General features: G+C 43.1%; 1 protein-coding gene across 2 annotated transcripts in view; it reads right to left on the bottom strand.

The window, feature by feature from the left end:
• ADIPOR2 (adiponectin receptor 2) overlaps positions 1-15,655 on the bottom strand; it is a 44,441-nt gene extending 28,786 nt beyond the window's left edge. The window contains exon 1 of one of the 2 annotated variants that reach the window (XM_059473408.1): positions 15,529-15,655. The gene's annotated coding sequence lies outside the window, so the exon portion shown is untranslated. Of the gene's footprint in view, positions 1-15,181; positions 15,327-15,528 lie in introns of those variants that run through there. The other variant, XM_059473409.1, reaches the window with a different exon arrangement.
• Between the last annotated feature and the right edge of the window lie 386 nt (positions 15,656-16,041).

Raw genomic sequence — 16,041 nt, 5'->3', positions numbered from 1 at the left:
TGTCACTGCAACTTCAGCCCCAGCTATTTCACAGCAGGCTGCAGAGGCAAACAATCAAGCACATTCTGATGCATTTGGAGTCAAAGAAAGGGAACAAGCCAGCAGCCTCCTGCATTATCGAAATGCTTCCATTTCACAGGATCCCACTACATTGTTACAACATTTGTCCAATTTGTACTGCAAATCGGACCCCATTTTTTTAACTGAGTAAAGAGTTATGGCAGAGGCTGGCCCACCCCCAGAGCACAATGTCCAGCCCTTACAGACTGGATGACTGCTGTAAATCAGTTCTACTCTTCAATAAACCAAAACCAAGTGAATTGTCACAAAAGCAGCATAGAACTCAGAATGAAGTTCAAGCTCTTTCCACATTACATTCCACAAATACCCACAAAACTTGCTTTTGGTTCATTTTTCATTAAGTGGCTCAGTTTCTCCAAGTGAGAAAAATCCCATATTTTGCTCTTTTATGATTTTATTTCCATGGCATGCTACTCACATCAACTTTGCTTCATGGCTGCCAAAAACAAAAAGATGCAGTTCTCCTATGTTAGTAACACTTAGGATCACAGACTGTCTGCAAGTGAAAGCCTGAAATCAAACATCACTTTCCTCTAAAGTGAAGATTCAGAATATATACTTTTAACTACTGCCTCAAGGGCATCCAATTCACAAAACTGTTGGGTGGAGATGAAGAAACCAAAGCATTTGGAGCAGGCACTAAAATGCAGAGCTACACCATGAAACTGAGGTTACTTCCTTTAACCCTCTACAGAGAAAATCTTTGCATGGGAATATAAAGGGCACCAAAATAACAGCAATCCACAGGCAAGCATAACCCTACCCTTCCCCCTAGGAAGCCTGAGTTTCAATCTCTAAAAACTGAATGAAGCTTTTAGATAAATGCTCCAAGAAAATGCTCCAAGACCTGGAGCAATTGTATAAAAACAAACACTGCAGCCATGCTTTTAAAACCAAAGAGGAATATGCACATTTCAGGCTGCAAACTTCCAACAGCAATCATCAGGACAGTGCTGCCTTCAGTGCTTCTTAGTGCTCACCTCTTTATTTCGGTGTGCAGATTTAAGGCCTGGCTGGTGCCCAGAGGGGGCAGCTCCACTTTCCCCCCTTTGGGCAAAACACAGCTCCACCTCTCCCAGCTGCCCACCCCACAGGCACTCTGATGTTTGTCACAAGCCCTTCCAGGGGACTCTGGAAAAACATTAACCAGTGGAGAGGAACGAGATCATCATTTGCCATGAAATGCTGTCACACACATAAACTGCACTGGCTCAAAGCCCAGCTGGGGAAACAGCCTGGACAAGGTGCCCAAGGGCAGCACCCCACCTCCAGAGGTTTAACTGCATACATATATTTTATATATTTCTGCCATATATTTTATATCTATTATTTTATATCTATTTTCCTAATGTATGAAAAACTGGCAGTTATCTGTTGGCCCTAACCTTTAATTGTTATAAAAGTACACATCATGGTCTTTATTACAACCTGTTGACCAGGGGCAAACCACGCCTGGCACAGCAAACCATCACCTTACCAAGATCACTCATTTTAATAAAGGCCAGGTTGTAAAAAGATTACACTCTTTCCAGTTTTTGGAAGCACCTGCTCTCTAACTTTATTGATAATCTTTACTCATAAGGTTGTGAGTTTGCTCATCAGTGTTTTGGTTTTTGGCCAACAGATTTGGTTTATAAAATGTCTGCATTCCCGTATTAGTAAAAAAATTAAAATGAAGCAAAGCTACTGCTTCACTTGCCCTCAGCAATGGCATTTCTGAAAACAGCACATATCCCTCTCCTCAAAAGCCATAAAACATAAAACATTATGTTTGCCACAAGTCAGACAACTAAAAAGTTGCTACTTTTCTGTAGCAAGAATGCTACAGGAACACTGTAGAAACAGCATCCACATCCACAGAATTGTATCAGACTAGGATCAAAAAAGTGGTGCATCATCTTTCAGATTCCTTCTTAACAACCAAAATTCAAGGAAAAGAAGCAGATCCACCATAACTAGACCATCTAATTTATGCCAATTAAATTAGTCAAGTGCCTGAAGTTCCACTAAAACCAAGTAAAGCCACTTTTAATGAATTTATTTCCTTAATGCAATAGCCAGAGAATAATTTTGGTTTTAAAAGACAAATATTGTTGAAAATTAGGAAAAGCTGATGTGACCATTTAGTCTCCCCTACATTCAGTGCCACTCCTTCAGTTATAAATTTATTTCCTGGTAACATAGTTCATCTTGAATTCTGAAACAAGACCAAGGACACTGATATCGTAAGGCACCAGTGATGCAATTTAAAAGCAGAAATGTTAAGTTAATCTTTTACTTTCTACTGTCCTATGGCTAAGGACGGATTTCAAAACACCCAAGTCTCCTTATGAGAATATTGCTAAAATGGAATAGGGCTGTAGCTTGAACCCAAAACACATCAGCAGGTCCAGGACCACAGAGACTCACACAAAATGTCATCTTGCTGCGGTTTGTTTGGCCAAAATACTTTCTGCTGGTGCCACTGTGCTCCCCACAGAGTTTTACTGCAGTGTGTGGTCTAACCAGTACAGCTATCCCAGTGTAAATGATAGGACTGAAACAGTTTAAGATCATGAACATGCTTCATGTTAACTTAGAAGTGATCAGGAAGTATTTTGTGAATGTACATGTTAGATGTTTACCATGACTTAACACCACTTACTGGTGCATTCAGACAATCATGTTGGGATCTCTTTCAGCTAAAAAAAAAAAAAAAAAAAAAAAAAAAAGCAATCTTCAAAACCAGAAAACCCCAAACACATAATGGAATTGAAAAAAATAATGTTGTAAATGAGCTGGGCAATGAGGAGCACCTATCTAAAAAATTATTGTGTCCTTACTTTGAAGCATGTAATTGCCATCCACCCTTTGTAACAGAGCTACACTGCTGGCTAAGCACAATGAGGACTGGCTGTAACATTGGATTAGTGACAATCAGCACCAACAGAGGAAAATAAAGATTATTTTTTTCTGTCAAACTATTTACACAAGATAATTTACAACATAAAACTCCAAGAACAGCAGATTAAGCAAAAAAATCCTCAAGGGAAACAGACACAAAGTTTACACTTACGAAAATCTCTTATTGCAAAACAAGAATAAAGGTTTAATTTCACATAAACAGAAAAAGTTGAAATTAGACACCCAGGTTGCCTTAATCACATGTAGAATGCAGCATTTACTCTAATTATGAAATTCACTGAAGAAAACAGCATTATGTGAAGCATTCCCAGAGATAACCTGAAGCTTTAGACCAATGAAGAAAGAAAAGAGGAATAAAAGCATATTAGCAAAAATCCCAAGGAAACTCAAGTGGATCCTAGAGAGAGGAAAAAGAAACAGGGAACATCCAGATCATACTCCCAACAAATGACTCCTAGGGCTGACAACCTGTTACCCTCTCCAGCAGTCCAAAGCTGCTGACCTGAAGACCCAGAGCAGCAATGGAAGGGTGAAAATAAATCACAGAGAAGGGACAGAAACCAAAAAGTCCATTGTGTTACAATTTTAACTGTCTTTGGCAACATTTTCATGTCTGTAACTGCCACATTCTTCTTAGAATCATTAGTCAGACTTCAGAAAGAAAAACTGAGTCCCACAGTTAAGATTTCCATTGTAGCAGCAATAAATTCTGGGCCATACCTGCACACACGTCACTTTAACCAACAGACACATGCACAAGGGGCACTTCCTCTTTGACCACAAACAAGAACACAACAACAAAGCTGAAGGAATGCAAGACTCCATCCACTGTTGTCTTCAAAGCATTACAGGAAAATTACAACAGAATGACAAGGTCTGAAACAGCCCCAGGAAAAGCAACCAAAAGGGCCCCCTGAACTGGCAGCACTCTCTGCCCAGAGAGGGAACTCGGGGCTGGGGTGACCTGTCAGGGCTGCTTTGCACCCAAGAGCCTTTCAGACACACATGCACATCCTACAGCAGCACCCAAACACAAACCAGCGAGCCTGGCATCCACTGCCTGTGCTTGCTGTTTGCAGAAAGGATCTCCAGATACCACAGGAGACACTCCATTGCTCAAAGAAACTTTACGAACAGGAAAGAAGGAAACGTGGCCAAGTCGATAAGCCTTCACTACCTTAAGAGGAGGAAGGGGAGGAATTTCAGTTGATTTCCTGGACAAGGGCCCAGACAAGGAACACGAGCAGAAAGCAAGAACTGGGTCAGCAAACTACTGAATAGTTATGTGTCCTAGTTTTAAATACTTACTGAAGGTACTCTTGAACAATTGCATCTGTAAGGGGTGTTAATACATGTAAAACTACACAGATAAACTGTTCTGCAAAGAAAAAATACCTTAGGCTGACAGCACCTACTGTCAATGGAGCTGGCAAATAAAGAACCTCTTTCTAGGATGAGTTTGATCTCTCTCTGTGAGAAAAATAAGCTATCTAATGTAATTTTGATGTGAAGACAAGCTACCATATCAATGGGTGTGACCAAGACGCAACATAGCTCTTTGGATTCACCTGATGTGCACAGACAGACAGACAGACAGAAGACACAGGCCAAGCTTCCCAGCAGAGGCTGAGTGCTACATACAGGAGCCAGGCACTAATCTGTATGCCAGAGATGTTCTCAGCTGAGTTCTCTGGCTGAGAACTCCACACAGGGGGCAGATCTGAACAGAGCAAAGCCAGCACCTTACCCACCTGTATCCCCAGGCACACCATCATGGAAAGCATGAAAGGCTCTTCCAGTAGTGACACACAGCAGTGGCACACAAGATTTTGGAAAAAAAGGAGACCCTGACAGGCTCTAAGTCCTAAGAAAGTCAATAAGCAGTGCTGTGAATTTAATACATGAGAAAAAGCAGAAGCAAAACCTTGGAGGACCTTCAAGCTGCCCAGATAACCAGGCAAGCCCTGACCTATGCAGATAAGCAAGCAGCTGTAGCAAAGTAAACAAGATGTGAAATAAGCCTTGAACTTATGAAATTCAAAATCCAATATCTATTTTTAATATGTGTTAGTCAATGTGTAATAGTTTGTAAGTTTTACATCACATTTCACACATTTACTAAATTATTTGAGAGAAGGTTTTGTTTGTGATAGGAAAGAAAGCTTTATGTGAAACCAGGGGTGACCACTCAAAACTGCAGTTAAGATTTCAACAAAGCACAAGGTTTCCTAATCTTTATGTCTACAACAGCACCATGCCAAACAACAATAAGAAAAATGAAGATATCAACCACTGCCCATCAACCAAGGTAAGGGCACAGAGAGTTAGCAGATCAGGCTGGGTGACCTCAAACACAAAAAAAATTTATTTTTGACACAGCAATAAGCAAACCCTGGAACATTTTGCTACAGAATGAGGATCCACAGGGAAAATGGACAAATATGCAGTGTAAATCCATCAAGCACATGAAGCCACCTTTAGCTCTAAAAACCTCTGAATACCTGTGCATGTCTGTTTTATGTTGCTTGTACATTCATGCTCAGAATGCTTGCACATTCATGCTTCCTTAGGGGATGGACATACTCACTAAAAACTCTAAAATAGCGTTGTCTCTGAGGAAGGACAGCAAAGAGCCTAACGCATACAAACAAAATAAAACAGGAAGGAAGTTAAATTATTATGAGACAGAAAACAAAACTGTAGAAAAAAGGATAAGGGCTGAAACAATTTCCTAGGGACAGCAGGCAAAGCACCCTAAGAACACCAACAGCTGCCAAAGGCACCCAAGAAGCCAGCAGGCACTACCCTGAAGGCTCTGGCCAGGGACTTACATAAGAGGACAGGGGGAGAGCAAAGCCCTGAGGCTGCCAGGTTTGTGCCTCCTGCCCTGAATGGGCAGCTTGGCTGGGTGGCCCTGCAGCTTGGCCGGGGCTCAGACTCACAGGGCACAGGCAGAAAGGTCAGGGACAGAGCACAAAGGCTCCACGAGAGGTGCTGCAGGCTGGCACATTTGGAGCCTCACGTCAGGATTTCATCCTGCCATGAACACAGCCAGGCACAGCTCTCACACTGCCCACAGCCACAGCCTGCTGAGCACAACCAGCACAAAGCTGCTGGTCCCTCTGCTTCAGGGAGCTCTTGGCACTTTGAGCATGGCTGACACACAGGGGGAGCAGAACTGAGCGAGGGAAGCACCAGAACATAAAGATGTTTGTGCAGCAGGGCTTGGAGGCAGGTGGGTACCACACAGCCTGCCTGCATTGCACACAAGAGGGTGCTCAGAGAGTCTCAGGAGGCAGCAGCCTAAGCAGCAACTCCACAATGAAGGCAGAACCCTGAGCCAGAGGTAGTTTTACTAGTTTATGTTATAGCTCCCCTGGAATTTCAAGTTTCAATGAAATTGACTTTTTTCCAGAGACTTGAAGAAATCAAAACACTCAGTATGCCCCAATTTTTGTTCTTACATACAGATTAGATAAAATCTTTTAACTATGATTTTTAACTTCTTTCAGAGATAGTGTCTAAGCTGTCCCACAGCAATTTGATGTCACTGATTTCCACTGATGAAAGTCAGAACAGTAGGTGCAAATGGAAAAGAAAAAACTAACGAAAAAAAAGTCACCCCATTCAGAGAAAAAAACCAAACCAAATCAAAACCGGAAAACAAACTAAATAAACCCTTCAAAAATTCATTTCCACAGTTTTCCTCCTGAAGGGGAAAAGAATGACATCTTCCAGTCCTGTCTCTGACTGGTGTATGTTCTCCTGCAGCTCACTTCAACAATCATCCCCAATCTGGAAGCCCCACTTGTCACACTGTCACCCTGATACGGAAACATTCAAATTTCTCATAAGCCTCATTTCTGAGAAATACAACAGAGAACAGTGAAACAGACAGATCTTGTACCTTCCACATGGAGTAACACACACAGCAGTTATCTCAACCACTGCAATAATTTTCCCCAACACACCTGCTCTCCTGACAAACAGCTGTGCTACCTGTGAGGAAGGTAGCCTCAAATTCCTCCCTGGTTTTTGATGTTTGTATTCAAGCTTGGGAAGGTTACAGCTTAAGATTCCCACAAGAAAGATGTGTAATCAATATGAAGGCTGTTTCTCCAAGAAAACAAAATCCTACGTAATAAATTTACATAGAGAGGGAAAAAATGCAAAGAGTATGCGTCCTATGCAGCAGCTTGTAAACATTTACATCACACTGGGTGACAAAATGCATGCATTCATCTAAATTAACACCCTTCCATTTTTGTAGGCTCACTCACCCAGATAACTCTGACTTAAACTCCACACAGTTACAGCTAAATTGCACAAAGATGCATCAGCATAAAACCAAGGAAATCAGGAAATTTTTAACCATCTCCACTATATCATTCTCTACAAAATGTTCAACTTAAATCCAAATACCACATCTTATCCAAACTCTCTGCCAAACAAATCTCTGCCTCGGTACTTGTTAAAGCTGATTTATTACTGTCAAATACATTAATCTGCATGTTAATCTGCCTCAGGTCACTTGAAGTTAGTGAAAAGAGACCTTTGTCAAGCCATATAAAATGTTGCTTTTGGTCCACATGGGAGTTTGAAATCAGAGCCTGGGAGAGATCCTCTACGACATAAATATTATAGCAGGAAAACAGCAAGGAACGCAGAAGACTTTCTGTAATCCATTTCCATTTTCTCTGCTTCACTTCATGGCATGTTGTTAAAGCCTAAAAATTTCCCTAAATGAAGGCTGAGTTTATCTTAGGATCCTGTGTCACTGGAGTTGTAAAGCACCAGCATGACAGCTTCAATCTGACATTCACTGCACTCCGGTGGAGGAGGGGTTTGTTGTAATTTATACAACCTACTTCATCCATACTGCAAGGAGTACACCAGCCAGAAAATCTGCCTCCAACATTACACACACCACATTATGTACACTGAGTGCTGCTAATAGTTCTATACAAAGCCTCACATCCAACAGTCTAAACCCTCCCCGGTTGCATGGCTTCCTTATTCAACATTTCCAACAGAAAGCAGGACTGGTTTTCACCAGCAGACCACTTGCTTCCTAATATAATCAATTCTCTCGACAACTCACCAGACGATCCAAGATTTCAGTACAAACAAATCAAAAGTTCAAAGATGAATAAAGGCTGTTGGGCAATCCCTGAAGAGAAGCAGTTTTAACATACACATCCTGCATGTTTGCTCAGCAACTGGATCACCATAAGCAGCACAATATATTGGTACTGGCCCATTACCTGTCACAAGCCCTGAAGAAGCAGTCTCAGATGCAAGCAGCAGCAATGAGTATGCTCCCCACCTTTCCTTTTTATGTTTGCCTAGTAATTAATTTTAAGTGCCAGCAATTCTCAATTGCTCCATCATTAGCATGACTAAATGTCATTCTACACAGGAATTATGCAACTATGCTTTGGTCAACCCCAAATACCACCACTGTTACCTGTGACTCTGAATGTTGTAACAAATAACATGCCTATGAACTGTTCATTTATTACAAACACATTACTCCCATTACTGTCCAATTCATGAGTCCCTTGTGCTTCAAATGAGAAAGTGTTACCTCAAAACAGGATCTTCAAGAAGGAAGCTGAGCTTTAAGGAAGTTTTAATGTCCACACGTGATAGCCTCTCAAAATGCAATGTGATTTCCAGTGGTAGCACAAGAAGTACTGGACACATCACAGTTACTGCTAAAAGAACAGGAATGTGGAATTGTGCCTTTTCACGGATGGCCTTAGCCTACAGAAAACACTCATGTGAGTCTTGCAGGCAGATAAGCCCTCAGGCACTTGTACAATAATGAACTATTGAAGCAGAGCCAAGACACGAGTTTTCAGAGGAAAACAGTCATGAGTTCTGTGATCGTGCTTTGTTTCTCACAATGACTTTACTGTGATGTGTAACAAGGGGCTGTTTGAAGCAGCTAACCAGCCCAGAAAAAGTCAGCTGGAAAGGGCTTACAGGGAGGAATGAAAAACCAATGTGCTGTGAGAGCATCTTGCACCACCTTTCCAACAGCACTTTAGGGCTCTGCTGCCCCCAGCCCAACACGTGTCCTGGGCATTCACAGTCCTGCAGAGCTGCACTGCTGCATCAACCCGACCTTATCTGAGTGCTGGGACTGTGGAGTGTTATCTGTGACAGCCTTGCAGGTCCCCTCCCTTTGGCCCCACTGACCTGGACCCTGAAGTCCTGCCAAAGCAGTTGACACAAATGGCATTTTCAGCAGCATCACATGCTGCTTGGTGTTTGGGACACAAACAGTCATGCCAGGCCTCTGAAACTTGGTCAGCTTCTCTTGCTGCCCATCAAGGATAAGCTTCACTTAAAATTGGGTTTATCTTCAAGACAGAAGACATCTTACCCTTAAACTCTAGAGTATAGGTTCAAGGCTAAATTAGAAGAGTTTTGCAAAGTAACTAAAATCAATAGACACCGCCCCAGATACTTCAGCAACAAGTCACTTCCTACTGAACCAAAGATTTCTTTTGTAACCCAGAAAGTTTTAACATTTTATTACTGATTACAGTCCTGTTTGATATAAGAGCAGCAGAAGAAACACCTATGAAAAATCCTATCAGAGAGAAATGAGGCTTTAGCAAATCACACTCTGTGTTTCTGAGAGATGATCCAAAAAGAGAACAAGTAATTGGTATGTGTTTATATTTAAATAATAGTGTATTTATATTTAAATTTCCTCTGCTATACCAAAAATGGATTTGAAAATTGCCCCTCGAGAAATACATTACAGATCAAGTCTAAGATACCTAGCAACTTCCTTCCCCAAATTAGTGAAGCTCATAAAAAGGAAAGGATTTTTATAAGACATCTCTTATTGAACTATTTCTGTAATGCTGCAGATTTCACATGGTTGCCAATTATTAAAATGTCACAGAGCAGGAAGTCAAGGAGCAGTTGCACTTAACCATGGACATTCAGATAACCATGACACAAGCCTTTTTCAGCATCCTCCTTCTAGCTTGGAGCATATAAAGGTCAGAAAACCACTAAGTAAAGCTTTTGTTGACTTTGTTATGCTTTTCTCAACTCTCAGAACACTCACCTCAGAAATAATCCATTTTGTTCCCCACTGAAGGTACAGCAGGCAGAAAGCCAATAGTTGGCACTTTGTCACATATCTACTTTAATAAAAATTATGAATAGGCTCTTACTTTTATTTCTACAATCATGTTCCATTAAAGCAAAAAACTATTTGCCTAAAAGATTAATATTGAGAACAGTGCAACATTGCTGTGACCAGCCTTGCAATGCCACATGCCATTCTAGAGAATACAGAGACACACAAATAATTCTTAAACTAACACAATTTGCAAAGCACATTGCTCTTTTACCACCATTCAGATTTAATCTAAGCAGCCAGAGTTGGTATTTGCACCCAAAAACCAGCTTTTACTGCTTCCCTTCAACTATCTCATTTCCATCACAAGTCCTGCATGTTACAATAAACAGAAACAATGTAGAGACATATGGGATCTTAAAGTCCTTATCTCCCAAAATTTACTATCACCTACCAAACAGTTTGAACAAGAAATCAAAGGAGCACAAGTAAGGGCCTTCAATGAAGTCTGGAATTACATGAAGAAAATATTTCCTTTAGCAGGAAGGCCCATGGCTCATTCCCTCAAGGAACAGCCTGTTATTTAAATATCCATAAACATCCAATTTACTAACACACACTTATGACAACATTTTGAGAAAAATCAAACTTGACAAATAAAAATCCATCAGTAAGGAGCTAAAACAGGAAGCTCTCCAGAGTGCTGTCATTAAAACAGAGAAAAGCCCACTGAAGGCTCCTACCAGCAAAATTACCCTTATCTAGAAGTTGTAGAACTGCTTAACACATCCAGTGAGGTCCTAAAAAATTCCACAGCACATAAATTGTCATCTTCTAGACCCAAACAGAGCAGCACAATTGACCTTGGCTTCAAACAAAGAATGGCAGTCTCTGCAATCCTCTAAGCAGATGGAACCAATGTGTTGGGGGAAAAGAGCATTTAATTTGGTGAAGAAGAGAAGGAGGAAAACTACATGAACAGATATGAGAAACTGCTTTGGAGTACTTGTGATACAGCAGCCTAGTGACACCTTATCTTGGAATACATGCAGATGATCACAGGCTCCCTCAGAAAAACAACCATTTGAAAAAAGCAAACCCCTCTCACAGGATCTATTCAAATGCAGGCAACACTGTAACATTTTGACATCTATACCTGGTGTACCTTTGGTTTTCACCATTAGGTGAGAAACATGAACATTTAGCATTTTGAGATAATACTAGCAGAAAGAAGAGAATAAAGCAGGGGGGGAAAGGAAGTAGCCTTTCCTGTAGCAGGTTTGCAATGCACTCAGATGGGCTGGCAGAACACTGAAATACCCACTCTGAGTATTCAGATATGACTTTCAGCCCATTCTGCAAGTAAATTGTCTGCTCTCTTTCCCACTGCTGCCTGAAGGTACCTCACAGCCAACGATTACAGCTCTGCTGTTCCAACACTTCCCCCTGTAAATAGTGCCTGACTATTTTCTGCTCTCACAAGGGCCTAATTAGTCCTGTTCACAGAGAGCTACAGCAGCTGGCACATCCCAGCAGACTCCAGTGCATTTTCACAGCTATTCAAATCCATCTGAACCATGCAGCACATTTTTCTACACTAACAATTATGCATCCTGTGAAATTTACATCCACCTATACGTTTGAAAAACCCTTTCTGCAGTCAGTTCAACCACAGGACAGCCCTGAGATGTCCCAAAATCACTGACACACATGTAGTTCACAGAAGTCCAAAGAATGCTGCCTGGTCAGAGAGACCCTCTCCCCCACCAACAGAGCAGCAGAGACCTGCAACTCCAGAATACATGAGCAATCATGTTAAACCAGAAAGCAAAATACTATTTAAACATATAATATTTGCTTTTCATATTTCTGAGCACATTAATTTTGCCAACTCACTTCAAGTTCCTTGCTGTCTCTCAAATCCAGTAGCAGCAGCACAAGCAGTGTGGCACCCCCTTTCCTGAGAGAGGCTGCCTGCCCTTCACCTCCCCAGCTGCCGCGTGCCAGGGTGGAGAGCAGCCTCTGCAGACACAAAGTCTGTCACCCTCTCCTCAAAGGGAACCTTCAGGCTCATCGTCAAGCTGGGCTAAGATTATATTTTTTTTATGTCAAACCATTGAGACAAACTTCCCAGAAAATAGATGTAATCACTGGGCAAGTTCAATTTTATAGTTACATGATGGTGAAAGTCTGCATCTCACACTCCACAACCCAGAAGGCAGGAGGCTGCTCTCCTCAAAGCTCTGTAACAGGAACTGTGTGAAAACAACTCACCTCCTGCTTCTTATTAGCTTACACACTGACCTGCAACATCCTACTTCAAAAGTGAAATGTTCCAGTAGTAGGAGCATATTCAAATAAACAAATAAAAGTTCAAAATGTTTTCAGGAATGTTTCCTGAAGAATTGGAACTAGAATCTTATTTGTTTCCATATTCTTTAGTTTTGAAAACCAGCTTCTTTGTTAAACTTCTCTTGACAAACAGTGCTTTAAAGACAGGCACCATGTGAACCACAACAAGCTGAAATACACCTTGTAAAAGGACAAAGCATTTAAAACAAGTTCTATCAAAATCAATAGTTTAATAGTCCCTTCCTTAAACACTGTCCCAAACACTTTTTCATAATCACCACCATTATCTTGGGCAACGTCTTTTCAAATCTACCAACACCGTCTGTCAGAAAATTCACTGAATGACTCAGACAGACACTTTCAAATCATAAATACTCAAAACTGCTATTTCCATTTCAGAACTACTTCTGTTCAAGGATTTGAATTGCTGATGGCACAATAATCCAACGACCTCACGAAGTTTCCTTATCAAGATTTCCCCCATGCACAAACAGCATGTCCACTGACCAAAGCCAGCCTTGTGCTTTGCACAGTGCCTTGGACAATATGGTTATGCAATCCAAAACCCATGAAACTTGCAACGTTTTTAGTGCCTAATATTGAGTATCTTTTGTACATGAATGCTTGACACAGCTCCTTGAACATGTAACTGAAGACATGAGATAACAGCAGAGATCCCAGCATTAAAATCACTGGCATTACATGCCCTGCCAATTCCCATTAATTTCCCTTCATCACAGACCTACAGAAACGCTTGCCTAGAGCAAGCACAGGTTTTGCAAAGCTCAGCCTTCCAACCCTGTGTCCAGGAGTCAGCCTTTCAGTCTGAATCTCACCCACACTGCCAAAACCCCTGCTCACCAGCCACTTGCCACACTCGTAGCAATGTCACCAGCTCAGCAGCACTGACTCAAGTCCATCAGGGCCAAGACTGGGCTGTGGGATGAAGGAAAGCCCCATGGCTCTGCCTCTCTTGTCTCTTTAAGACAATTTAAGCTTCTCTACCCGTGGCACTTTAAATCTATATTTGAGAATACACATATAATATATAAGAATATGCTGGAGAAATTTTCACCATGAAAGGCTTTGCTTGAAGTACGCCAAAAATACACTCCTGTCCTTCACACCACATTATGTTTTCAGATCTGATTTACGCTCAGAAAGGATCATTCTGAAAACCTGGGCTAGGTTGGGATGCAGCTTTTAGCTCCTCCATCACTCATTGTGATTCAGTTTTCCACATTAGCAGCGATCCTCCATGGCTTTCACAGCAAAGCTGCCAACAACCTTATTCACAACCATATTTAGTTGTCAGCTCAGACAAGGGAATAATTTCTGTATTGTACCAACTAATCTTACACTTCCAACACAACAATGACTTCCTTTTAAGTTGCCTACTAACACACACTTATAGGCTTCTTACAGGTTTAAGTGTCACAGAACAGATGAAGTTCACACATTATTAATAAGTTATCCCTATAATGCAAACACCACGGCAGGAAATCATCTGAACTGCAAGTGGCTGGCAACCCCATAGGAAAAGAAAAAAAGGAACTCATAACACAAACTTCCTCTGTGCTATAAACAAGGCTAGGTCACAGCCAAAGATAACAAGGAAAACTGGCCATGTTTCATGATCGTGCTGCACCCATAACTCCAAGACACAACGCCTACTTTTGCTGATCACAAACATGTTTTGCTCTGTTACAGCAGAGTAAGGTTGTGCAGCAAACAAGCACCTCCACACTGAAATACTACAACAAGGACTCTGAGGATTTTCACAACTCGGAGTGCTGTGCAGCACACAGCTCTTCACTGACTTCCAGAACAGACCTGTGAAGCCCGGAGCCAGGATGAAGGCAGAAATTCGATACTCCCTGACACTGACTACAGCAAGGGAGTGAAAACAGGCGTTTAAATTACACTCGAAGACATCAACTCAAGGCCAGATTATGCCAAGAAGGCTCTGCCCAGAGGGCCTGGCCAATTTCATACAATTCAATCCATTTTTAAAAATACACAACACGGTTGTGATACACAAGGCAATTGAGCTGCCTGAAAAGCTTCAATGCTGCAGTGAAGAACACAAAGTTTCTTTAAACGAGAGGTAACATCTAAAAGATTTCTGCTGTGTGACAAGTGCATGATAGTTTACATACACAAAGTGACAAAGCTCGTATAACAAAAAATAAAAAATTAAAAGTTCTAATTTAATATTAATGGTTTTCTGAAAGCAAATGCCCACACATCTACGGAAGCCACAGAATCATCTGACTTGTAAGGCTAAGACAAACACAAGAAGAAACTAACACTGCTTGAAAACCCCAGCAAAGAAGAACAGCTGTCATCTCTTCTTTGTTTTCCAGCCCATTACCATATGTTTCAACGTCTTTGTTGTTCATCACAAACAAACAAGAGATGAACACCTGATTCACTCAGGAATAAAAAAAAAAAAACAGCAAAACTTTTTAAAAAGTTTCTTCTAATGCCACTTGAGAATATCCAAACTGTGCTTACCCTAATATCAAATATTTATATTACATTATCTACTGTCGGTAACTCCAGTGTTTATAGATATAAGCACTTAAAAACACTCTGCTGTCAAAAAGGGCTCCCACACTGCAAGCGGAGGAATTATTACTTCTATTGCCTCCCTAAGAAGCTTTCAGGCGCAGCAGCAGATTTCCCTGCCCTCACAAGCAACAAGTGCACGGAAGGCTATAAACAAGACCCACTTACGGTGCTCTTGACCCACTTAGAGCGCTCCCCTGGCCCAAAGCCTCCTCCCGCAGCCGGCGATTCCCGGTGCTCCGCCGTGCCCCGAGCGCTCTCGCTGCCTGAGGGCTCCGCTCGCCCGCAGGGCCCGGCCCGGCCCGGCCAGCGCCCTCCGCCCGCCTCCCGCCCCGCCAGCAGCGGCACCAGCGCAGGCCGCCCGCCCTCCAGCCCTCCCGCCCGCCGCGGTCCCTCCCGCCGCCCCGAAGAGCGGCCGCACGCCCGGGCGGGCAGCCCCGGCCCCGCGGGCCGCGGCCAGGCCGCGCAGCCCCCGCGGAGCGGAGCGCGGCCGCGGCTGCCCGGCGCTCGCTCACCTGGCAACGGCCGGCGGAGGTGCTGCCGCCGCCCCCGTCCCGCGGCCGCCGCTGCCGCCGCCGCCGCCCGCCCGGCCCGGCCGCCGCCTCCTCCGGCCCTACGGCGTCACCATCGCACGAGGCCGCCGCCGCCAATGCGGGAGGCGCCGCCGCGGCTGCGCGCCCGGGGCCGGAAGGACGCGCGGCGGGCCCGGGCCGGGCCGCGCACGGAGGAGGCGGCGCTGAGGGCGCGCAGCCGCAGCGGAGCGGGGCCCGGGATCACCCCTCACTCACTCATTCCCTCCCTCCCGGGAACAGATTCCTGGAATCCGTGGGGAAAGAGTTCTGAGATATCGGGTCCGGCCTGTGGCCACACACCACCATGTTGTCTAGACTACGTTCACTCTTAACGTAAACACCTCCAGGAACGGTGACTCCCCCGGCTCCTTGGGCAGCTCGATTGTTATTCTGTAAAGAAGTTCTTCCCAATGTCCAACCTAAGCCTTCAGCTGGCATTTTAAGACTGTGTGCTCT

Source organism: Ammospiza nelsoni, chromosome 5, assembly GCF_027579445.1.
Source record: "Ammospiza nelsoni isolate bAmmNel1 chromosome 5, bAmmNel1.pri, whole genome shotgun sequence".
NCBI lineage: Eukaryota > Metazoa > Chordata > Aves > Passeriformes > Passerellidae > Ammospiza > Ammospiza nelsoni.
The sequence above is the reverse complement of the archived record's forward strand: the minus strand, read 5'-3'. Positions and strand labels throughout refer to the sequence as shown.